Genomic DNA, 26,358 nt, shown 5'->3' with positions numbered 1-26,358 from the left:
AACGAAATCGAATCGTTGTTAACGACGATAGGTTTTATTGAAATTATCAATGGGAAGGGAAGAAATTCGCAACGTTGGCTCGGAGCGACGAAAAATAGCAAGAAAATTCGGCGAATTTTCCGAAATTACGATTGCAAATGAAAAATTGATATTTTTACATTTTATATTTTCGGCCGGGGGGAGGGGTGGTTTGATTATCGATAGATCGACGGAGATGATATTGCGTGGTTTCACGGCGATTAATTTGTGGGACACCTCCAGGGAAATTCGTCAGCCTTTCATTCCGCGGGAAATTCAGCGCGCGGAATTTTCTCCGGGAAATCCGGGCTTTCTTTCGGTTATTTTACGGTCGGTTCGGGGGTGGCGTCAAGCTTCGCCGCACCGACGCAGTCTGAATTACGGTTTCTTTTCCACGCGGAGGAAACAAACGGCTGAGGCCTCCGCGCGCCGAACAGACTTCGTTTCATTCGAGCTGTTGATTACTTTTCATTGTTGCGCGTCATCGGTACAGATTTTCGGCCGATTCTTGGCGCCGACCAATCCGGGCCGCCTTCCGAGACGCCGTTCCTTGACGCCCTGTCGCCACGCATTGTCCTGAACGCGCCGCTGAAACTTCTAAAAATATTCACGAATCCCTTCCGAACAAATATCGAAACTGCCATCGGGACTCGAACGTTTTTATCTTGAAAACTGGTTATCGTACATGGTCCGAATTTTTGTACAATAATTTACAGAGTTTGGACTGTTTCTGGGTAATATTTCATTCGGATCTAAATTTTCAGTTTTTAAAAAATTTTTAAAGAATTTATAAGAATTTATAAGAATTTTTGAAAGTGTACTGCTCTATATCTTACTGACTAATAGAATTAATTGCTTTCGACAATGATGTCAGTGATTTTGATTAAACTCGAGTGTTCTGAGTTGTATTTTAAGCAAAATTAGATAGGGTTTATGTCATCATTTTCCTCAATTCGAATTTGTTTACAAGATACAGACGCAAGAAGATGATCGTTTTTGCCGACTTTATAAAATAACGCTCTCACAAGCAAGGGTACACTTGGGAATTTTTATCTCGGGAACCGTCTATCCGATCGAATCGCAGCTTCTTTCATTCGATTCTACAATGTTCGCTCTATTTCATACAATTTTTTAAATGGTTCTATATAACAGCATACCATTACAGTAATAATTATTCCCGCATGAAAAGAATATCTCCTTGCTAAAAGCTTAAAGCGGATAAATATTTTACAAAAATCAGACAAGAATACCAGAACAATGTTGTCAATTTTTTCACGTTGAGCAATAAAATAATCTCCATATAATAGTCTCCAACTGTTAAAATATTAATAATCAACGTAACTGTAATTATATTTCATGAGGAAAGTCGCGCGTAGATAATTTGACATTTTCTTGAGCAGCCGTCGGTTGCGAAAAGGAAGAAAACCGAGAGGAAGAAAAACGGCAGAATTACCGTCCGTCGTTAGAAAGGGAAAGATTCGTGGAACGAATGGGAAGCCGTTGTGGGGTATTTTGGGAAAGCTGCGGGACAGGAAGCACCTACGGAGCCCGAAAGAAGTTTCGATAACTCGCGAACCCACTCTCGGGAATCGGGGCGCGGAACTTGTGTAAGGAATGAATTTTCCCGTGGCCTCGCAGGGAATGAATTTCGATCGTTCCCCGCTTTTCAAAAGAGCCACGAAATTGACCGAATTGTTCCAGGCAACAGGGAATCTCAATCTTGACCTTCTTTTCTGCTCGCGAAGTTGGATTTCCGCTCGTCCCGCTCCGCCGGCCTTTTCGCGCGCGCGGAAGTGATTTTCGTTTTCGCTCGGGGATTACACGTGATTGTTCTGCCATGGATTCAGCAGCCGTTGCTTCCCCCGCCGGATGGATCATTTTTCAACATCGCGCGATTTTTAATTCGCAACGCGTTACGGAAACGTGAACGGCTATGTTCAATTCCTGCGAAAGCTGCGCGCGGAGAACGTCGTTGATATTTTCGAAGCGACGCAACACTGCGAGAAAAGAACGGACGACGGTCTAACGGAACTCATTTTGCAGAGTGGAGACCATAGTTTGGAGGTAGCTAAATTGGATTTTTTTCTCACGATGGTTTTACAATGGAGAATTGACGACAATGCGAGCATGATCACTCGTGTCGAGAGGAGATACTCGCAGGGGTTGGAAAGTTCGATCCGCTGCAATTCTGTGCGGAAAAAATGATGCGATGATCTATTCAGCCTCGTTTGAAAGACTCGGGCTTCTGTATTTGACGATTATAAATTATACTTTTTTAACGTGTTTTTGTAATAAAATAATTTACCACAGTAAATTAGAGTATAGATGGTCAGCTTTAATGGGAATAGATTATCAAAGAGGTGCGAAAAATTCGATATTCTGCAAACTTTGCGAAAAATACATCGAATAACTATGTATCTGGATTTATTTTAAAGCTCCAACCCCCCTGAATCATTACCCTAAGTCATTTAATAGCACCAAAAATTGATCTCCATACAGACTCAAATTTCTATTAAGCACACCCATCGAACAATCACTCAAACAATCTTAAAACTCAAACGTCTGCAACATCGTTGAAACAAATGTTAGAACAATCCGTCTTAGCCCACTTCAAAGCTGAAACCCTCCTCTTTCCATCCCCTTAAGTCGTTCTTCCTAAATACTCTTCCACAGTGCGGAATTAAATATAATATCAACCCCCAACCACGGACCCTTATCTAAAAAAGAACGATCACCGTTCAAGCCCTCATAATTTAAAAAAAAAAAAAAAATCGCACGACGACCCACCTTGGCTGATTTCAAAGCTCAAACCCTTCAATATCCCACCCTATGAACCGTTCCCCCGGAGCACCCTGTCGCAACACGGAATTAAAAATATCAACCCCTATCGACGCGCGAACCCGGCTCTAAAAAAAAAATCATCATCATTCGAGCCCTCATAATTTCTGAAAAACAGATCGCAGAACGGTCCGCGCCGGCTCATTTTAAAGCGGAGACCCTGCGCTTTTCACAGGCCCTCGGACACCGGAACCCATCGTCGCGGAACGGCCGAGGAAAAAGGAGAAGCCGGTCCTCTTGCGCGGCGATTCGTCCTCCTTCGTGCCTGCGGACGTGTTCGTCCGTGGAATTCGGTTCTTCGGCGATGTCGGAGTCGCCGATATCCTGTGAAACGGACAGCAGAGAGAGATCGAGAGAGATCGAGAGAGAGAGAGAGAGAGAGAGAGAGAGAGAGACAGGGATAAATAGATAGAGCACGCGAGAAAGAGAGAGAGAGAGAGACCCGCGAACCCCAGTTTTGCGACTCCTCGCCGACCCCGGCCCTGCCGCCGTGCACTCGGTTGCATATCCGCCCAGCGTACCGTAAACAAGTCAATACAGATGCACACACGCGCGTGCATTTCGCTCCTTTCTGCACTCTATCTTGCCGCTATCCGGCCGCCCTTCCTGGACCCGGACGCCGGCCCGATAAACTCCTATTGATTGAAAGCCTTACGCGTTTTATTTCGAAGTCCAGCCCTACCCCCCCGACCTTCCATTTCGATTCCCTCGCTGACGAGTCCGGCCCGGCCCGAGCCCGACCCGGATCGACGACACATTACGTCTGCTGCCGCGCCGGCACGTTCCCGTAATTGATAGGCAATGTTTTCTCCGGCGAGCGCCGCGCCGCGCGGACGCTTTGTTCTTTCCCCGGGCAACGCGGGCAAGACAACGGTTATTTACATGTGAAAAATGCGGCACGCCTCGCGCCAAACACCGCCCGAGAAACGTTTAATCGCGCGCCCCGCGAGAGGAATTTCATTTACCGCGGCGGTGGTTTGTCAAGATAATATTGTTCGGACGCGCGAGGTTTTCAGCGGCGGCGTATCGATTACTTTGATGTCGGTGTTTCGGATTGATATTAGGGCCGGCGATTCGGACGAGGCCTGCTGCCGAGGGCTAGTTTATGGATAATTAGAGGGAGTTTCCGCGATCATTTAGCCGGCTTAAAATTTGTGTAATTACGTAACATTTGATATCGCGCCCACCATTCGATATTGGGGCTGCTGGTTGAAACGAACTGTTCCCAATGATGGTTTGCGGATGATTAGAGGGAGTTTATGTCATCGTTTAGCTGGCTTAGAATTCGTCCGCGAAGTACAAGCGTTTGAACCGATGCTTACTTTTACCAAGCTAGAGATTACACTCTGAATAATGAGTCCATTGATATCGATTTTTCTGGTCGATATCAGGGGTTGAGGGTCGTACGAAATATTTTTAGGTGTAGTCTGGTGGTAATTGGGGAGGGTTTTTGTCATCGTTTCACTGCCAAGTATTTTCTTTAAAGAGAACAAATTTTTCCGTTTATACTTATTTGTACCAAACTAAATACTAGGCTCTGAGTGTCGAATCATTATCGATTATTCTGTTCGATATGATAATTCGTGATCGAAATGAGGCGTTTCTAAGTTTAGTTTATAGATAATTAGAAGAAGTTTAAGTCATAATTTCGCTGGCCTCGAATTTATTTACAAATAACACCGCCGCAAAAATTGTCTAACTATCGTCGACTTCGAGCTACGAGCAAACGGAGCTCGTGCATCGTCTTTTTTATTCGATCGCGGCCGATTTTATTTAAAGAAAACATTTCCTCAACAAAGAGCCCGCCTTTCTCGGTCAAAACGAAACAAAAGACCCGTCGTAATCCAACAAATAATCCGCGAGAACAAAAAATTCACAGCTGTAACATTGTTCGTAAAAGCAGCCGCGCTTTCAACGCACGCGAAACAAAACGAGGAGACGAACGCGCGAAACATCGAATCAACGGAACGAAAAATAAGAATAAACGTTCGCAAGCATTTCGAAACATACCCGATCGCGAAACTAAGAATTATTCGACGCGTTCTGCTCGCAACTTTTTCTGCTCTGTTCGAGGAGGAAAGGACTCGCCGAGCGGAACGCGGGTCTCCGAATGTCGAGCAGAGGGGAAAGAATCGATTCTGTTTGAAATAACATTAAATATTTCCCGGCACCGAACAATGTCTCCTCCGACGGGCATAATCCGGCGGCGATGGCCGTTCAGGAAATTAAAAAGGACCGCCGAGGTTGCGCCGATTTCGATGGCGACGGATCGAGAACTCGAGAGGATACCCGATTCCGCGTGAAATCAACTGAGAGGCTCCCCCCTCCTCTTGGGAGGCGCGCGGCAGGGCGGCGCGGGCGGCGCGGGCGGCGAAGGGAGTTCGAGGGCAGAGACAGAGGGAGGGAAATATATCTCTGTGATCCGCAACTACGGGATGCCTAGCCGCTGTTTGTAGTTTCGCTGTCAAAGGGGCGAAGCGTAGAATGCGCCTCTGGATAACGTTTGCACAAACAGCTGCGAGCTAACAGCTTATATTGGTCTCTTTCTCGTTGACTATCGCCCTCTGCCTCCTCATTGCGCTCCTCTTCTACGTTTATCGCGTAGATTTTCATTGCCCCCTCGATCCCTCCCCCCAGCTCGGACATTCTCTCTTTCCAGCTTTCGTCTCAAAGTCCTCGCGATGTGTCTTTTATGCTTCTTGTTTCCTGCTTCTCTCGCCTCGGCGTCACGTACTGGGTATCCCGGTAACACATTCCGGGCCGGGTCACTGATTTTGGCCGGAACCGCGTGCACTGTAATGCAATTCGAGGTAAATTAAGGGGTTTTGTGTCACCACTTCCCTCGTTTCTTATTTGTTTATAACCTGCAGCCCTTTGAGCTTTTACGAATTTTTAAGAAGATGAGACATTTGTTTCTGGTGATTTTTGGATTCAAATTAACGGTTCTTGTTGTTAGCAGATGTTTGCAGTGCTCTGTCTTATTGTTTATGGAAAATTAAAAAGGGTTTGTTATCGTTTTTCTCGTTTTCAATTTGGTTATAAAGCACAGCCTCGCGAATTTTTGCTAATTTTTAGGAAGACCGAAAATCGTATTACTGAACATTGGTTACTCAATATCGATACTTCCGGTTGTTATCAGATATTATAGCGAAAATGCAGCATTCTATCTTGTTATTTATGAAAAATTAAAGATGCTTTAAGTCATCACTTCCCTCGTTTTCAATTTGTTTAAAAGATACAAATCTCTGAACTTCGCAAAATTTGTTTCAATTTTATGAAACCAGACTTCCCATCGTGCTTGTGTTTAAAAATTTATATCTCGAAAACTATTTTTCCGATCAAATTGATTCTTTTTTCCTTTTAATCTAAAACGTTTAGGCAATCTCAAGTAATTTTTCTTTTGTTGCAAAACGTTCTATCAACGAAAAAAATTGCTGTAAAAACGTTACACGAGGTCGACGAAATTAATTGGAATCGTTCAACTTTTCGTGAAATTCCGATTAATTTCGAAGATATTTTGGGATCGTCGAGTCATGGACGACACGGGTAGTGTAGGATCCTCTGTTTTTCTGATCAGACGATCGTCCGTCCCCTACTTTTGGTAGCTCGAGCTCTGTCTTTCGGTTGGCAGGGGTCTCTCGGTTGGGCAAATCTCTTTCCAGCGTGACGGTTGTACACGCATGTGCGAGCAACGTTCCCGGAGCGGCCGCAGCTACGATTAAGCCGACCAGAAAATTACTGGATCGGACTAAAACCTTCGGTCCCGTGACAATCTATACACGCGTGTCACTTTTGTAACGAATTGTCCCATTTAGGGAGGAAATTGCTTAGCCATTTTTGGAGCGACGCGGAGCGCCGAGTGAGCCAACCGGTCCTTACGATAGACAATGCGACAGAGGATCGAGAGAACGCTCCGAAACTGGTTCCGTCCTAGTATCCGTCTATTTTAACCATTTATTTTTTCATTTATTTAGCAGTCGATGAATAAATGTCCAGTTAATTTTCGAACGACGTAAATAAAAGACACGGAACAATTAGCGTCACCTGAAAATTGGTCGTGTTTAGGCTACTGTAACTTTGACAGAAAAAATCGGAGGCTGACGTACCTGGGCTCATTTTAAAGAGTGAAGCCTCCTCTTTCGATATTCTACAGATGAATTTTTCAAGGATATTTTCGAAATGGAGATCGAAGAAGAAAGTGGAGGCGATCTTCCGTCTGGAATATCTCCAGAAAATTTCAGCATCCTCAAAAAATTGCGAAGTTTAACCTACTGCAACTTCGTAACAAAATAACGAAGAACAACATAGTTAGGCTAGTTTCAAGGACCAAAATTCCCTCTTTCCAACGCCTATGTTGAATATTTTTACAATCTCATTTTAAAAATAAAAATCAGAGGAGAATGTGAAGGTGATCACACCCCTCGAAAATTTTCGATCCGAGCATCCCTTAAAAATCGGAAAGTTTAACCTACTGCAACTTCGCAACAAAATATCGTAGAACAATGTAGCTGGGCTCGTTTTAACGGCCGTGCCTTCCTCTTTAATCTCTGGTATTTGTTCTCAGAGATAGGTATCTTCGTCGAAGATTTCGTAAACTGGCAACTTCGGATCGCTGTAATTAATAAGAAAATAATAGAATAACGTTCCTGAGCTCATTTTACAGCTCGAAGCCTCTGCTTTCGGTATCATTAATTGGCTTTTTTTTGTAGCGGACACTCCTGCGCCGTGAAACAAGCCGGAGAATGAAAACACGGCTCCACGTTGAAATATCCGAGGGCGTTTCTTTTGTTCCCGATCGCTATCGTTAAATATACACAGCTAATTCCAAGTTTGGGCGAGTGAAACGCTTTCCTGATAACACTGAAAAACGAGATCGACTTTAAACCGTTCTACCCTGGCAGTTCCTGTTCCGCTGAGCAGCAATTGCAATTTGTTTCTTTAATTCGCGCGTTCCACGACAATTCTTCGCTTCCCTGCTATCGATAACAGCGCGATCGCTGATCAAATAACATTTCGAACATCATAACGTTTCTTCGCGCCGTTCGTAATACTCGTATCACGTGATAAGCAATCGCAGCTATTTTCAGATTTATCGGAGATTTTCAGCGAGTTTACATCGACGCACGTCTCGAAGAAAAATCATCGAACTATACAGTTGAGATTTTTAAGTGAATTATTCACGATAGTTGCATTGACGAACGCAGCTTTTTTTCCAGGTAAATTTTAACAAAATTAGACTATTAATAACGCAGATATAGTTATTTTAATCGACACACTGTATAATGCATGCTTGCAAAAGAACTCGTGCTCTTGTTACTTTTTTGAAAGAAAAATACAAGCGAAGCATCTGATATTTTGAAATCAAATTTTTACCATAAATGCACGCAAGTTTGGAGATTATTTATGCTAAATTCCAACAAGATCGATCGATTAATAACGGAGGTATAATTATTTTAATCAAGCAACACCTTAATGATCGTCCGAAAAAGAATACGAACTGTCGTTGCTCTTTTAAGGAAGAAAACCACAAGCGATGAGTATGATATTAAAATATCTATATTTTACAATAAATATAGAGAAGTTTAAAGATTATTTATGCTAAATTTTAACAAGACCGGTCGATTAATAACGGAGATACAATGATTTGAATGCAGACAGTGCATAATGAAGGTTCGAAAAATGTGCGACCATGGAGGTTTCACTGAAACGATTTTCCGTAGCCGTAATGTGTTTACTACCGTTACGGTGAGGCATTATGGGAGACGATGGTGGGCGGTGGAAAAGATGATTCGGCTCGTAGTCGGCGGACAGCGCGGGAGAACGCAAGGTGAGACTTCATCAGGGTTGTCGGGGGGCGTCAGACGAATTAGATCGGACTGAGATTGAATTACCTGCGCGTGTTTACCCGGCATTGTGTGCTCTATGCCCATAATCAATATGCCGGCATTGAACTTTCAATTAGTGTCACTTAACTCTGTAAACACAGCCGCTCCCGTTCCGGACGAGTCAGCCCGCCGGGCCGGGCCGGGCCGGGCCGGACGCTTTCTTCAGGTTTCTCGCGTCACGTCATCCGCGAATAGCCTCTTTCTCTGTTTAGTTTTCGTTATCGAGCGGCCGAACAACCCTGGGACAGGAAACTGCCACCGTTCTTTGCTTCCGCCGAACGACCAGACACTCCATTCCCCGTTCGCGCCAACTTCGACGAACTCATCCTAGAAAGTACTCCCTCGAAAATGAATACTACTCTAAAACCCGGCTCGGATTTCTCGATGGACATTTTTTTATAAACACGTGTACATGTGAATATTGTCCAGAAAAATTGGCGACGAGATCGAACAATTATTAACAAAGATATAATTATTTCAGTCCTTATGGTACAAGATAATCGTCTTCATATGACCAAGATTTTCGAAAAATGAAAACCCTCGAATGCTACTGTTAATTTTTTAATGATTATTTTTTTATAACTACGTACACGTATGAAACATGTTCGACTAAAATTTCAGCAAGATCGGACGATCGATAACAGAGATACAATTATTTCAACCGATCAGACTCGTAAAAATTCCACTTGCCTGAAAATTGATGAACAGTGTAAAATTCAAATTCACGTATTTTGTAAACAAATTCGTAATCAGCGATCCGATGACTTAAATCCCCCTTAAAATACTAGGAAAAATCGAGATTTCACTGGTTCATCCTTTGAAAATGCATGCCTCCGAAGGAATTCCTTTTTCAATCGAACCGGTTGACGGACCTTCGTATTTCCGGGTATTTTAACCGGAACGTTCTTAAAATGGAGACGGCGCCGTCGGGAAACCCGTTAAGACACCGCGAGCACGGGCGCCGTTAATGAATGATACGAATGTTGCGAGAGCAGTTCGAATTGAACCGAACGTTGTACGCTGTTCGAGGTAATTCCGAAATATCTGGAAGCTGGTTATCAGGAACAAGGCGGGAAGATAAATGGACGGGCCGCGTATGAACTGCCTCGGAGCAAATCCGTGATGCCGAATGTGCAAGTCATAACCATGCACGGTGCGGCAGGCTGCATGCGATCGTAAATAAAAAATAGAGGAGAAGAGCAGAAGAACGATGAGAATTTCAGCGCGGGCTCTTCATCGTTCATCCTTCACGTATTTGGCGGAAAGGTCTGTCAGCGGATTAGGCGCGATGAGTGACATTGAGCGGCTTAGATTTATTCCTGCTATAACATTTTCTATGCTGGACGCTTGCTTATAGCTCGCGTCGATCGCGGAGCTGATTTTTATACTAATTTTCTAAACACGGGATTTGACGGTCGTGAAACAACGGCCGGCGAGTTAGCGATTTTTGAGTAATTGTAACATTGCGAAAACAAATCTCAGCATGTTCTAATTGAGCTCGTTTTAAAGCTAAAAAACTGTTCTCTCGGCGGGCGTAAAGTATAAATTTTTGTGGCAGCTTTACAGTAGAAAATAAAATGTTTTATTAAGTCATTATCCATGGAAATTACAGAGAATATTTTAATAGGGAATGAATAATTGGCGATCTTTGAATAATTGTAACTTTGCGAAAAAAAATCTCAGGATGTTCTACGTGGACTTATTTTGAAGCTGAAAACATTTGCATTTGATGTCCTAAATAACTTTTTCATAAAATAACTGTACAGTATAAAACGAATGACAAAGTACCGACGGTCTTTGGTTCCAAAAATATTGGGCCTCGATTTCTGTAGAAAATTGGCGAAATTCAACCCATCCTAACTCAATGAAAAATGATCGAAAAACAATCTGTACTAGGTCGTTTTAAAGCTCCAAGCTTTTACTTTTAGCACGTGTCAGCAATTTTTGCTCCGAATACTTTCACGACAAAATACGTGCAGGGAAATGAGGGTGCTATTTCCGAGAATTCTACAGACACGTAGCTGATTTGAAAAATTTCTTCACACTCCCAAAAATAATTTTCGAGGAACCAGATAGGTTTTCTGAAAGTAGAATCTCTGCTCTTTAAAACCAGACCAGGCACATCGGCGTCCTACGGTTTTTTCGCGAAGTTACGGCGATGCGAATATCATTAATTTTCCGACGGTTGTTCGACGATCGAAATAGTATAGCGAGAAATAATGCAATAAGAAAAGTACTACAGTGTTCGATTTCTCTCGGGCGAGCCGGTGAACGGGCGAGTGCGGAGCAGAAGTTAAAGGCGGGCACGGTATATCATAAACGTTAATATTCATTACCGAGCGAATAAAACTACCGTAAACGAATTTCTAAAACTTAATTAGAACCAACCGGCGGCGCGGCGCTCTAAGACAAGAGGAAACTAGAACACAAGGGGTTAATTACGATCTTACAAAGGGAAAGGGGGACGGGAATTAAGAGTCAGATAAACTTACAAAGCTCGGATAAGCGCGCGACCAAATAGTTCAGGCAATCTGAGCCGTGCGAAATTCATTCATCGATCCATGAATAGGGCAGACACCGTGACCGGAGTCTTGGCAATTTACGAGCCAGGTAAATTCTTGCAGTTTCGAATTTTTACAGCCGGATCCATCGACGTGAAAATCTTGCAAAAATTACACAGCACACAACCAAATGATAAACGCTTGTGAACATTTTTTCAGAATTTCAGAACGAACTGTACGAGAAGAGGGGCCTGGAAACTAATTTTTCGATTTTTCAACGTAACTACCCCTAGGGTTAAGGTAAAGGGTTGGCATTTGGAGGAGTATATCTGTTCATAGAGTGCTATCGATTGAGCTATAAACGGCGGAATTCGGTTCACGGGAACTTTTTAGAACACACTATATGTATCGAGCATATCAGCTAGATTTAGTAATTTTTAGTCATCGTGGCGCAGTACTCAGGATCTTCGATTTAAAACTCGGAAAAAATTATACAGCGTGTACCTCGGTATCGTTAATGTCTCTGATTTTTTACAAGATTTTCACTCGTTCTTGAACAATGAACTCGTATGGAAGTCTGATACTTCGATTTTTCGAGGTATCTCCGTTCGCGGTCGAGATAAAGGGTTGACATTTGGTGGGGTATATCTGTTCATAGAGAGTTATCGAACGATGTATCGACGCATGCATTCGGTGCAGGTGAATGAGCTGCAGCCCCCTATCCGTATCGAGCCTTTGAGGCGATTCCACGCCGGCGATAGTAAAATCGGAATCGCGGAAAATACCGCGGATAATGCCGGCGTATAATGAAGGAGGATAATGTACCTTAACGATCAGCCAGTGATTAACCACATACGTTAGGCCGATAATCCCTCGGGCTCACCCCAGCCCATATGCGTGGAACCGTCAAGATCCACCGTCAGAAGTGCCAGCCGCAGTGGTCCCTGTCGCCTTGGTAATTAGTGGAATAGCATTCGAGTGCAAGTTACGACTTGTGGAGGGTGTTGTGGACTAGCCATGCGGCAGGCTAATCGATATCCGATCACTCGAGCAATACGTCAAGTACATCCCACGCGCACTCCTCCACGCTACGCAACCGCCGATCGCTCACCGACCACCGTCTGTCTGCGATTTCGTTCGACGCGTTTGTACTTTTCATTGGAAATCAAATTCTTTCCTTATATATTACCCGCGAGCTGTCCTCAACGATTCTGAAATCTCGTATATACGCCACCGGGTTTGCAAGTGCTGCGAATCGTAAACCAAAAAACAGCGAAATTTTTATTTTTATTGCTATGACATTTTTACAATTATTAATATTATATTTACGTTTTTATTTATTCTGTTTATACCTACATTTTTACTTACCTTGTTCACTCTTATATTTTTACTTATTTTGTTCACACTTATATTATTATTTATTTTGTTCATATTTTTATATTATTATATTGTATCGTCTAGCCTCCGCAGCAAGGAGACTATATAATATCACTTTCAGGGTTAACAACAATTGTGTTTTAAGAGATGACGATCGGAAAAAATTACTGAATGTAGAGAAAATATGTATAAAAGAATGGACAAAGTTTCGCAAAAATTCGCTATTCAGTTTTTGCAAAATAAATTGCACATCGTGATCATCGAAGTACGTAATCTGAAAGGAATATATCTACCACCGTGTCTATAATAAATTATAATTGTTAATCCGAAATTAAAAATCCGTAGAAATTGCTGAACATGTAGAAAAGATCTATGAATAAATATAAAAAGTTTTGCAAGGACTGGTGTTGCAGTTTTTGCGAGAATAGAATTGCAATTATTAAAAGTTGCTACCCCAGGAAACATATTATGTATATCCACTTCCAATATGAATAATAATAATGATAATTTCGAAGTTATTAATCTGTAAAAATTGTTAAATATAGCAAACAAGTGTTGCGAATGAATGTGCGACGTTTCAAGGAGACTCGCTCTTTCAGGTATTGCGACAAAAATGTACAAAGTGGGGAATTCGACGTGGCAGAAATGGAAAAGGGAAAAAAGGCGTAAAATGCGAGGGAGGGTGAATACGGTGGGAGACAGTGGGCAGATCGGGGGTGGAAATCCAATAATTAAGTTTCCCATTAATCGTCAGGGGTCAGCTGGTCTCACACGAGCCACGGGCACGTCCACCTTGACGAGGTGTTTGGTACAACCCTCCAGAGACTGAAATCGAGGCCTATCGCCCAATTGTCAGATCCTCCGCAATGCTAATTGCTCGATGCAGATTAATCGCTCGGCTTCCATAATATAAACTTGGCGATATATATAGCGTTGCGTATAGTTGATTATTCGAACAACATTATCATAATTAGCCAGCAAATTTTCGTCGCTATCAAAACGTCGTTCTCGCCATCCGATGGTTTATAAAAATATTTTTAACGGACTTCAAACGCCGCCCTAAAATTACGAAAAAAATAAGAAAACTAAGAAAAACCTACGTATTCACTATACATTTTTCTCGATATAATGTATTGAAAATTTTACGTTAAATTTTATAACGATTAAAAAGACTTTCTCCGAGCACGTATTTTAATATCTCGTTGACTACAGAGCAACTTCGCGATTTTTTCACCGACAAATAAAAAAACATTGCACATCATAATTTTTATCATACACTTACCTATGTCTCGACATTAATTACAAATATTTTTGCTAAATAAAAACCAAAATTGAGCCTGCTGCAACCCAAGAAACATTGCCCTTTCGGATTCTTCCCCAAAACCACCCCCGAAACAAATTAATTTTTCCCGTCTCCAATAATGGACTTCAGAAGCTGACAAAAATTCACGTGATGAAACACACTTTTCTCTATCATTCACCGTTCGATTCATCCAGATATCTTCCTTGCCGATCGAGCAAGAAATTCCCAAAGTCAACCATTGACGTTGAGACAGTTCCTTCGCGGAGATACTCTTCAAATCTGAATAAAATCGCATTGCTCGACGGAAACGGAGGCAGAGGGTGACCGAGTGACTCTTCGAGGTCCAAGGACACATTGTGGACCAAGGATCGTAAAATGGCGGCGCTGGCGAGCGGGATGGAAGTCAAGGTGGAAGTTGAATTTTCGAGTACGGGTCGGTGCGGTGTGTTAAAGGCGCACTGTAAATTGGATCTATCAGCGCGTTCGGATGGTGCTATATCATGCTGGAAGCAGCTGCCAGAGAGAAGGGGCACCACCATCTTTCAACGTCAGCACAGCCTAGTCTCAACCATTCTCTTGCCCTTCCTCTTCAGCGCGATGGAACTAGAACTGGTACGCGAAACAACATACCAGAACATTGAAACACTGCGAGAGGCCCTCGAATATCCTTCCGCCTGGGAACCGGAACAGGGCTTTTTAGAAGTCCCCGCCCGATTAGGCTTGACCCTCGATATGATTAATCGATCCTGCAACGCTCTTAATCGTCGATGGACAACGTAAACACATCTTTACACTCCGCCACCAACTTTTAACGCAATTCGCAATTAAATGATTTTTATTTACTTCACGATGAAGAGATTTTTATTTATCCAACTTTAACAGATTTTTATTCATTTCACGTTATAATTGAGAGATTTTCATACAATCAACGTTACAATTCAATGATTTTCATTTATTCCAAGTTTTTATTTCGATTAAAGCTGGAAAATGAAATAGAATTCCGTCAATCTGAACAGTTTTATTTTGAAAAAATAACAACAATTAATTAGAGCTTTAGATTCTAGATTACGGCTGGAATCTGTATCGGCACGGTTAACTATAACGGGTGATACAGTTTTATGGATTTAAAGGAGAGGGGAGGGATTATCGTTCGGTGGGAAACACGAAAGTGAAAACGCATCGGACATAAAATGAAAAAAAGAAAGAAACATCGGGAGCGGTGAGAACGAACGGGGGATCCGTAAAGCATCGGGTGGTAAATTGTTTAATCGACTGTTTCGAGTATTTCGCGGGTTTATTGGCTCGGCAAATTATAAAGGTTTAATGAGCGCTGTGGCAGCGGATCGACTTCCGCGGACCAACGTTGCCCCCCCCCCCCCTCCGGAACTCCCGGAAATTTTAACTATCGGGAAAACAGTGAAACTTTGTCGTGTTTCCGTGGGGGTCGCGTAATAAAAACCGAGCTTTACGTTTCGAATTTGCACAGCATTAACTGGGCGCTTGTTCCGCGAGCTCTTGCATAAGGTTTGTTCACCCTTAAAAAACTCCTTCTTGACCGACAGTCTCGACGCGTTTTCAAGTCGCCCCGGCAATTACTCTTGTTACGAGTTGGAACAGCCGCGGGTGTTACAGCGCCGACGGTTCGAACAACCCCGCGGCGAATTATTAGGGTGTCCCATTAGTTTCTTCCTTTTATTCGATGCCGAATCGATGAACGATATTCGTTGTTTAAGGTTGATTTATTCTGTGCTATATGCGAACCGTTCTGCTCTATTAGCTTCGTCGCCGGCGAACGGGGGAATATTTGAACGCCGGGATCGAGAGACAAACAGATGAACAGGTAAATGACTAATCGGCGCGAATTTATTCGGAAGTTTTCGCTTTAATGTTTCGCTATCGTATTATATTACGCTCGCGCTGCGAGAATGGAAATAATTACAGCGTGGATGTTAATTGATGGATCTTGTTGGAAGAGTTTATCTCATTAGTTTTATACGCGCACCTTTGTACACGGAGAAATATTCGCCGGCAAATGTCGGTATCGCGTTGGCTGATTTATTTAAAAAAAAAAAAAAAAATCGTTTAGCACGCATTACGCGCGCGAAAATATTTATAACCCGGCTGATAATCATTCGAGCTTGATGAAACTTTATCCGATTATATTTTATACAGGCCTTTGTGCGCATGCAATTATTGACTGGCGAATATCAATGGTGCATCGGCAGATTTATTTTTTAAAAATCGTTCGGTACACACTGCGCGCGTAAATTAAAATATTTACAACTTGGCGGAGAATCATTCGAGCTTGTTAAAATTTTATCCGATTATAGTTCATACATGTCTCTCTGTACAAATAAAATAATTGACCGGCGAATATCAATGTCATATCGACGCATTTATTTTCTTAAAAACTCGTTTCGTCGCACTGTGCGAATTAAAATAATTACTTTAATCGTTAGACCGATTCATCGACTGCGCGTATCTTGATGCAAATCAAAAATGTTGTACACTCGAAGGCGATGAACATTTAGTGTCCATTCTTCGTATCCCAGAAATCATTTTCGCGAGTGTAGCGATCGCTCGAGTAGGATCGCGACAGTGGAAAGAATGTCGGTAGCGTTCGGCAAAGGGAAAAGGAACTTATTCAGTCTGTTAAGGTGAATCTCGAGACATGATTCCATTCGGGGTCATTAGGAATATTTCGCCGTGAGAACGTAAAAGATGACGCCCCCCTCCCCCCCTCCCCACCCCCGATAGAAATGCAAATCGAGGGAAAGAATAGGTTACTCGAAGGTATATCAAAGAGAGTAGAGTGTTGGAAAAGTAACACACGGGCGAGCGGGGCTGTGGCGGGAGGAGGTGCCGCGGAGGGCGAAGAAAGGGATTGGGAGACAAGAGCACTTCGATTGAATCGCTGAGAATTGAAAGAACTTGATTGGCGATACGGATCGCTACCTTGCAAAATAGAATCTCCGTGAAATCGCGGACTCCTCCTGCACGCAGCCTGCATTCTTGTACTGATTGTGAGCTCGCGTTTAACTGCCTTCCGCCGGGAACGCTGAATTCGGATCAAACGGTTCGCCATCCGTCCTGATCCTGACCATCCACCTACGCCAGACGTTCGTCATTTCCTTGCAACATTGTTTTTTTCGCGACCTACGAACGCGTTCCCCTCGAGAACGACGCCTCGAAGATCATGCAAATTCGAACGCCCGCCAAAACCTCCAGCAATCTTTTTTTCCGGCATGAAATCAACGCTGGATCGAGGAGGGAAGATTCTACTTTACATCGACGTTCTGGAAATTGATCTGCGATTATTTTTTCACGACTCCACGGAGATCCGAACAAAAAGTGTATTCGCAACTTTGTATATTTTCGGAGGAATACTTGTCTCTGTAGACTATCGAACATGGTCCTCGTTTCTCTGTCATAAAATGGGTAGAAAAAATCGTGGAGCATATTTTAAGAGCTCTCTTTGTAAAGAGTAAACTTCAATCTTGAATTTCACGTTAGTTTCAACTGGAAAAAAATTTTTCAAAGTTTTTGGAGATGTTTGAATTTGCACCTTTTTTTCGTGGAATATGTATCTCTGGACAGGAATCGTGCGTCCAGTTTTCCAAGCGGCGTATCTTGTAGAGATGTGTAAAAAATAAATGAAATATACGGTGCAAAAGTATATACTCCACGCTTCAAAACTAGCTGAGTCTCGTCGCGATACGATTATTTTTGTACTGCGGTAACTTTGATATCGGCAATTTTCGTCTACATTTCGAAGGATCCGGCACGTCGAACGATTCGCCTAATCTCGAAGATCGCAACGACTGTTGTCTAGAACAAATCGGCAGGGGGTGTGTGTCGTCGGGCAGGGCGGACCGGGTCTGCGGAATCGGCAATAAAACCGGCCTTCCATTAGCCCCCCCCCCCCCCCCCCGGGGGCGCGGGGGGGGGGGGGGGGGGGGCGGGGGGGGGGGAAGAGAAAATGGTACCCGCCCTCCGCCCCCCCCCCCCCCCCCCCGGCGCCCGGGGGGGGGGGGGGCGAGGTCGTGGACTTTGCCCTTTCCGATCTTTCGGGCGAACCGAAATGAAAGCTACGCCCCGGGAATGGACTCGAAATAAGGATCCGTGATCCTATATAGAACTTCGTAGCGGTGGATTAGAAGAGGTCTGGAGGCTTTGGCGGATCGGTCGGACCCGTGTTTAACTGCTCCAGGTTGCAGCCGGGCCGGGGGCCGGGCTCCTTCGCTCCCGAGATTAGCTTAGTTACAGATAACTAAGTCGGAATCCGGACAAGTTCAAGATACAGCCGGAAGAAACTGGGTCCGGTGATGAAGAAAACGCCGCGGCGGGGAGCCGGCAGCCAGATGGCACGATAGACAGAGGAAATCAAGGGATATCCTCGGAGACAACGGTCTGGAGATCAGCCCGGGTTCCACGAAAAGAGCTATGGACCGAGCTAAGACGAAATAATGGAAACGCTGATGGCGAACGGTGCGTTGCTCCCTGCGAAATCAAGCTTTCCGCGAGGCACGCCGGGGATTTCAACAAAAATTTACGATCCCATGGTGTTAACCATAGACAGTTAAAGGGGGTTTGCGTCGTCGCGTTCCCAATTACGAATTTCTTTAAAAAACGCAGACCTTCGAATTTATTCTGGAAATTCGTCAGGATATAATTCTGAGATATTATAAATAAATCGATTGTTCTGATTGATAAATAGAATTTTATTTAGCAAGAATTATTTAATAGCCTAGACCATGAATAATTAGGTTGAATTTATGTCATCACTTTGCTGGTTTCGAATTTGTTTAAAAAATACAGGCCTCTAAATCTCTCGTAAAGATTTCGTAAGAAAATAATTCTGCTAACGAGATACTCCAAATAAATGGTTTGTTTCAATCGATAAACAGAATTTTATTTAAAATACATCATTCCATGCTGTAGAGCATGGATAATTAAAGGGAGTTTATGTTATCACTTCGCCAGTTTCGAATTCGTTTAAACAATACAGTCCTCCAAACTGTTAATTCGCACGTGTTTCGTCAGGAAGGCTAATCTACTTGATCGACGCTCGATAGTCGATTAAGAACGATCCATTGTTCTAAATAATTTCGTCCAGCTTTCGCATAATAAATCTTCGAACACAACAATGTCATAATATTGCATTGAATTTAAAATACCATTCGAAAACTGTTTTGTTTTTCATAAGATTTTCACGATACGGAGATCTCGTATCTCTCAGAAACAATATCCCCTAATTAATACTAGGATCCGATGCCCTTTGAGTGGGCATTACATGGCATCCTAGTTCCAGACAATAGACTAAGACTGTACTGACAGCGGGGGACCTAATTGTGCATCACAGACTTAGGTAAGGTGTTCTATAATTAATACTCAAACATTATAATTTTATACCAGCTGAACGCCGTTCTTACAAATATACTCGCCTGTGTTCCTTTTTTAGACTGTTTTAATTTTATATATTTCAGATGTGTAATAATGTATTAATATATTTCTTGTTATATCGTATATTTCGTATATTATAGACAGAACATTATATGCAATGTGCCACATGCAATATATTATATGTATAGGATATATTAAATATAATGTATCATATATTCTGTGATTTATAAAAGATATTAAATACAATTTATTAAATAGACTACATTATATATAATATATTAGTATATTTATTAGCAATATTAAGTATATTAAATACAGTATTTCATATACTGTATATTATATAAACAATATGTATACAATGCATAATACGAAATACACTGTACACCGTACCACATCACATATTAACAGACTGAAAAATATATTGTGTGGAAATCGTAATAATATTTCTATTTTCACATCATTTATTATTCAATTAGTTTACAAACGAATTGATGGCACAGACCCTCCCCAGCTACCCCTAACTGCGTTAAACCGTCGTTAATTCAATCCCTCGAACGAATACCAGGCAGAAAAAAGGCGGCGATTCATTTGAAGTGCAATAGCCGGTCAAATACAGTTCACATAAAACCGAAGTTCACATAAAATGAAATCATCCGTGCATTATGCGAGAGGCTGTCGGGCGCACTCGTCGCGTGAGTGCAATGTCACCGATTGTCTCGCTTCTTTCCGAGGGTAAATCCCGGCGAAGCTGGAGCCATCTTGCCGGGTAATGCTTCAAAGAATAGCGGCTCGCGATTAGAGGTATTGTTCGCGGCAACTAAAATTCCCTAGACGTGCATAGCATTACGGAATGATCCGATAGCCGGGCGGAAAGTAATTGGGACACGGTGAGTGTCTGCATCCCGGGTTTGAAAGAGATCCCTCCCTTCCCACGTAATCTCGCCAGGATCGAATCTAATGACGTTTCCCCGGCCCAAGAAAGATTCGCATCAAATCGGTCTACTCGCGTACGGGCCTCGGCAATTCCTCCTTGAAACACGTCGTAGCGATGAATACCGATGATACCGGCACCTCCTTCATTAATTCGTTCGCTTTTAAGCCGGATTACCGGGCCCGGACAATTATAAACAACGTTAATGATCCCTTCCTTTCGTCGCGATCGATGATCCGGGAAACGAGGTCGGGAAATTAACGAATAACTCCGGCGTTTTGCAACTTCTCGCAGATTAAAAAAAAAAAAAAAAATACGGTAATACCGGGCCGAAAGTGACGAGGGTTGACTTTTGAAAAAGGTGGATTTTTTTTTATTAATTACTTACCGGCGCAAAAAAAACGCGAGACTTCCTTGAGAAAGACCTTGGGAAACTAAGTCCGTCAATCAGCGAATAACTCCGCCATTTTCCAACCTTTTCCAAATCGAAAATACGTGATGTAAAGCTTAAGGTAATGCCTCCAAATCGTACGTATATATAAATTTTTCATTATACAATTATACGGAATAAAAATTCCGAAACGGAGACCAATAGTTTTATCGAAGTAATCCGAGAACTGCCAATCTTTAATTAACAACTCCGTCGTAATTCGATGTAGTTTGATGAAAAGCATGCGGATGTGAAGCTGAAAGTTTAACGCGTGCGCGTGTAAGATAGTAATTGTCCATGAGATGGTTAAGTCGCGAGAAAAATCCTTCGTATCGGTCGGCTTCGCGGGGGTGGGCTCGAGACACGGTCCACGGAGTCTGTCGGGGTATACGAGGCCGACATTAGTCAGCGTAGGGCTGACAGACGGTCCCAATAACTGAGTGACCGAGTAATCCGTTAAAGGAGGGCAGCTGCGGCGAATTGGCTGCCGGGGGTCTTGGTGACATGGGGGGCGGGACGGACGGAGTCTTTAAAATTCGAAGCGAGTTAATTTGATTATCGCCGTAACGGAGCTCCCGCTGGGTTGAGGAATAATCCGACTGTATAACGACATCGGCTTAGGTATTGCCGGCGCGTTTCTATTGTACGACTGTATAGCCTGCGCTGCCGGGGATAGCAAGGGTTAAGGCGGTTTATAGAGAGACTTTAGACCGCGTCTACACTTCGCGATCTCTCGATTTTACGGTCCCGACCCTGCCCCGAATTTAAGCACCGCGGCTGGATGCTCTCAAAAATCGATTTTCGCTCATTGCATTTCGATTAGGAGTGAAGATATATTTTATAATTCAATTATAATGTGGCTTGTACACTGTAGCTCAATTATAATATAATTTGTACGCTATATTTCAATTATAATATGTTTTAAACATTATAGTTCACTTTACAGTATACGATAAGGAGTATACTTGAATTACAATATAACTTGTACATTACAGTTCAATTACAATATAAAATATACCTTATATTTCAATTATAGTAGGTTTGTACGTTACAGTTTGTACGTTACATTTCAATTATATTATGGTCTAAGCAATGTAGTTCACTTTAAACTACAAGACATGCATTACATTTCAATTATAAAATAACTTGTTCATTAAATTTTAGTTATAATACAATTTATACATTATAAATCAATTACGATATAACCTGTACTTTATAATTGAACCATAAAGTAATTTATAGTTTATAGGCGATCATTGTATTTCAATTATAATGTTATTCGTACGTCATAGTCATAATATAATATATATCTTAAAATTCGATTATGATGCAGTAGCGAGGCTAATAATATTGGCATGAACGCTTTGAAGTCTCAAGGCCAGGAGAAACGAAGTCCACCGCTAAATCCAGTCGGAAGTGTAGACCCAGCCGCAGGAACTATACTGATTGGCCCCCACTTGGGCAGCAGTAAACATTCTCTCGCCTCCCCATCGAGCAACTTCGAGCTGTCTCGCTCCTTCGGATTGGTTCTCCATGGCGCCCCTCTCCTTGTCGCACCTTCCACGAACCCTTCGGCTTTTCTTCGGCTGCACCCCGCCGCCCCTGACCTCCTGCTTCCCACTCAATTCCCACCCCACCCCCCACCCCGCCGCGCCGCGCCTTTTCTCTCTCTTACAAACTTAAGCCCGATTTAATGGGGTGGAAACGCGCGGCTCGATCAAGTTGTATTCAATTATCCCTCCTTTCCGTCCCGCTGTTAACCTCGGCCATCTACAGAGTGTCTCGCACGGAAAGTCTTTTTCTCTCTCTTTCTCTCTCGCTCGCTTTCTTTTTTCCATTTTTCTCTTCCTTTTGCTTCGCTTTGCCTTCCCCCGTCCCACTTTCAATCCGCCGATTGTTTCTCGTGTTTTCGGAGTGGAAGCGGATGATGTTTGCCATTGGGATCTTTCAAGGTCGGGACGAGCCGGATAGATCGCGACGGGGTGGTGGAAAAATTGTTATTAGATGCCGGAAATTTCTTGAACGGAAGTGTTTGCCCGAGAGCTCCGAGCCAGAAATTGTATGTGTTTAGGCCGCCGTAACGCCGGGAAAAACGATCGGAGGATCGTCTATCCCGGCTCTTTCTGAAGCGCGAAGCTTCCGCTTTAATGCCCTCTGACTTATTTTCTTATAGGCGATGATGTAGCGGCGAGAAAAAAATGAGGGACCGAACGATGATTTTTGAGAGAGTTTATAAATATATGTGGGTTGAAGGGTTAGAAATTGTATCAGCTGTAACTGTGAAAAAAAATCGTGCGGCGACCTGGCTTAGCTCATTTTATAGTCCAAAGTCTCTACTTTAATAATCCTTACGACATTTTTTATTTAGAATGCTTCTGCACTATCAAAAAAAGTGATATTGCGGAGAGTATCTTCGTTTCGAAAATCTTGGAATTTTAAAGGATGAAAATTGGATCCTTTGTCACTCCGTAAGAAAAAATCGTAGGATCATTTAATTTAGCTCATTTTGTAGCTTGATGCCTCTACTTTAACAATGCTGAATGTATTTTGTAGATAAAATATTTGTTCGATAAGAGTCGAACGTGGAACGACAGGCTGTCCAACCACTAATAATCCTACAAACTCGAACGCCTCTGCTTTCGATAAAAGGGATCGTATATCGTGAAGTTTCTGCGAGAGAAGAATTTTTAAAGAAATATAAGATCTATCTGCCATCGGAGCAGAGATTCTGGGCTTAAAAACGAAGCGGGCCGCGTCGCTCTCGCATTTCTGTCGCGAGTGCTAGAAATATCTAAGTGAAGGCCGTCGAAACGAAAACGAAAATTCCTGGCGGAGCATTAAATTTAGCGTAGGGATGATAAGCTCGGCTTTACGAGGAGCATGAAGCGGCAGAGCACACTCATTTCGCGGAGCACACCGCGAAGTATAATCGGTCAGTTGTCCGGCAAGGATAAACAACCGCCGTGGACTCGGCGAATAACTTTCCGCGGCGCGTCCGTTAGCACGCGAGTCCTACGGTGGGAATAAAATTCTCATGGTGTGCTCGTGTCCCAATTCCTTGAACGCAAATAGCCGTTTATGAGGAAGTTTTCAGGACTGCCGGCGAGTATTCGGGCTTCTCGTCGCTAGCCCGGCGAATGCCAGGGCTGTATGTGTACCCGTGGTGCCCTCCGGGCCTGCTTTGTTACAGCCCACAAACCTCTGATACCCGTGGCATACTTCATCCCGGACCGCGGAGTATTTCAAATACTCTTGGCATCAACTACTCCCACGCTGATCCACCTTCCGGCCGGGGCCGGACGATCGAGCGATCCGAAAACTCGATTATGGAAGTCGCTCGTTCCTTTGCGAAAAAATCTGTCGCATCGATTTCCCGGAATTTATCCTGAACGATGGACCGGACCGATCCTACCTGACATTTTTAGGCTGTTTTAGTACGCTACCAACGTAGTTGGCTGTATTTTTTATAACCTAACAGAATTACGTATAAGAAAGTTATAATTATTTACGCGAAGTAAAGAATGTGAAGCAAGTTAAAGGTAGTCTAAGGTAGACGTCTAGGGTAGGCGATGTTTTGGGAATTTATTGTGGAGGATACACTAACCCAATCTTCTTAAAATTTTCAGGCTATTTCACTACTCTATCGAAGTAATTAACTGCATTTTTTTAATTAGATAGAATCATGCTTAAAGAAGTTATAATTATTTATGCGAAGTAAAGACTGAAGCAGGTTGAAAGTAGTCTGAGATAGACGTCTAGGGAAGATGATTTTTGGGAATTTATTTTGGACGATGTACTGAACCGATCTTCTTGAAATTTTTAGGCTACTTTGTTACGCTATCGATGCAACTAAGTGTATTTTCCTAAGCTAATATAATTATGTACGACGAAGTTATAAAATATTTTATTCGAGATCAAACGTCTGAAACAGACTGGTGGAGGCATAGCTCATCCAAGTTGGACAATTTTTGAGAATTTATTCTGAACACCATACTGTGCCAATGATTTCGAAATTTTTAGGTTATTTTGTTAGCTTATCTGTGAACCTCAGCGTATTTTTTCAGTCAGTTCGAACTATAGATGATGGCGTTCTATAGGCTTGTCGAATAGCCTGCATCTTCTTAAATATACGAAACGTCTGAATCTGCAAAGTGGCTCATTGTGCCGTGCGGCACTGTATTTTTGCAGGAAAGTTCTTGGTCAAAGAGCGTTCGCAACAAAGTTAGATTGCATTCGATCTCGCAGAAAAGGATTTAAGGGCGAAGGTGCAAGTCTGTTGGATGTCGTGCATAAAGGACAGATTAAACTTGGAACAACGATCGCAACTTAAGCGACGGAGAAAGCCGGTTAAATAGGCTGGAAAGGGAAACAGAGTCGAGGTCAGAAACTTCGCAGCTTTCGGGTTATCGACGAGGCTTATCTCGCAATGAAGTCGCTTTGTAATGCGTCTTCATTACACGCGTCCGACTGGAGAACTTCTTAATTACTCAATTTCCATTTCGTCGGTCCTGTTTTTTTTTTATCGAAGACAAAACGCACAATTGGCGTGCACGCCGATGGATCCGACACTGTGAAGAAAAGTCGCTATTACAACTTTGTTCTATCCGATACTTTTTGCTTTAAAAAAATACTATTAGTTGCGTCGATAGTGTAGTAAAATAACTTGAAAATTTCAAAAAAATTCATTCATTAAATTGTCCAAAATAAATTCCCAAATATCGTTCATCTTTGACAGATTATGTCAGACTGCCACCTATCGGTTTTAGCCAGGCTGCATAGAATCCGTTATAACCCCTTTATGCATGATTAAATTTGTCTAAAAAAAAGTATAGTTAGTCTCTTCAATAGCGTACCAAAATAACCTAATACTGTCAAAAATATGAGTTCACTGGATTGTCCAAAATAAATTCCCAAAAATCATCCAACTTCGACCAATTCGATCAGAACGTCGTCCATCAGTTTTAACCAAGCTGCACATGATCTATTATAACTCCTTTATGCATAATTAAATTTCTCAAAAAAAAAAATATATTTGGTCTCTACGATAGTTGACCAAAATAGCCTAATAACGAGAAAGATATCGGTTGAGTGGATCGTTCGAAATAAATTCCCAAAAATCGTCCGTCCTCGGCTCTTCAAATCAGACCGTTCCCTTAACAGAATGATCGGATACTTTCGAAGATCTATGTAAAAGTATACCCGCCGTGGCCGTAAGTTCTCGAGGCCGTGCCAGATCGTGGAATTCCGTTTGCTGTTCGAGCCATCCCCTCGATATCGCCAGCCACCCCCCTCGTCGCCATCATTCCGGGCAATTATTCGCAGCCGAAGGGAAACTCCGTTCAAAGACACGAACCCCTGACCCCCGTTTTACTTCGGTCTGGCTTCTATGGATAACACAGTGTTTGTACGTGGGATTCACGGCTCGTACTTTCCTTTCCCTGTATTCGATTCTACGGCGTCGGTGCTCGTGTGTATACGCCTAGCGGAGCTATAGAGCGCTGCAGCAACTGCGCCAAACTTCGAATTAGCGCCGACGACGAACTTCGAGATTTACAGTACAACTGCGACCTCCATGGCCGCCGTGCCACCCTCCGCTGAAAGAATTACACGCTCTTCTTAGGCCAGGTGTGTGTGCGATAGGGGTGGGAACGTATTTCGAAGAGGATTTGTAT

At 42.8% G+C, this 26,358-nt stretch overlaps 1 protein-coding gene across 1 annotated transcript in view; it reads left to right on the top strand.

Moving 5' to 3' along the window:
• The window catches only part of LOC144471976 (uncharacterized), a 44,013-nt gene that overhangs the window by 15,730 nt on the left and 1,925 nt on the right, over positions 1–26,358 (top strand). The window lies entirely within an intron of this gene.

Source organism: Augochlora pura, chromosome 7, assembly GCF_028453695.1.
Source record: "Augochlora pura isolate Apur16 chromosome 7, APUR_v2.2.1, whole genome shotgun sequence".
In the NCBI taxonomy this organism is placed as follows: Eukaryota; Metazoa; Arthropoda; class Insecta; order Hymenoptera; family Halictidae; genus Augochlora; species Augochlora pura.
Note: the sequence above shows the minus strand (reverse complement) of the source record. Positions and strands in the feature narration are given on the sequence as shown.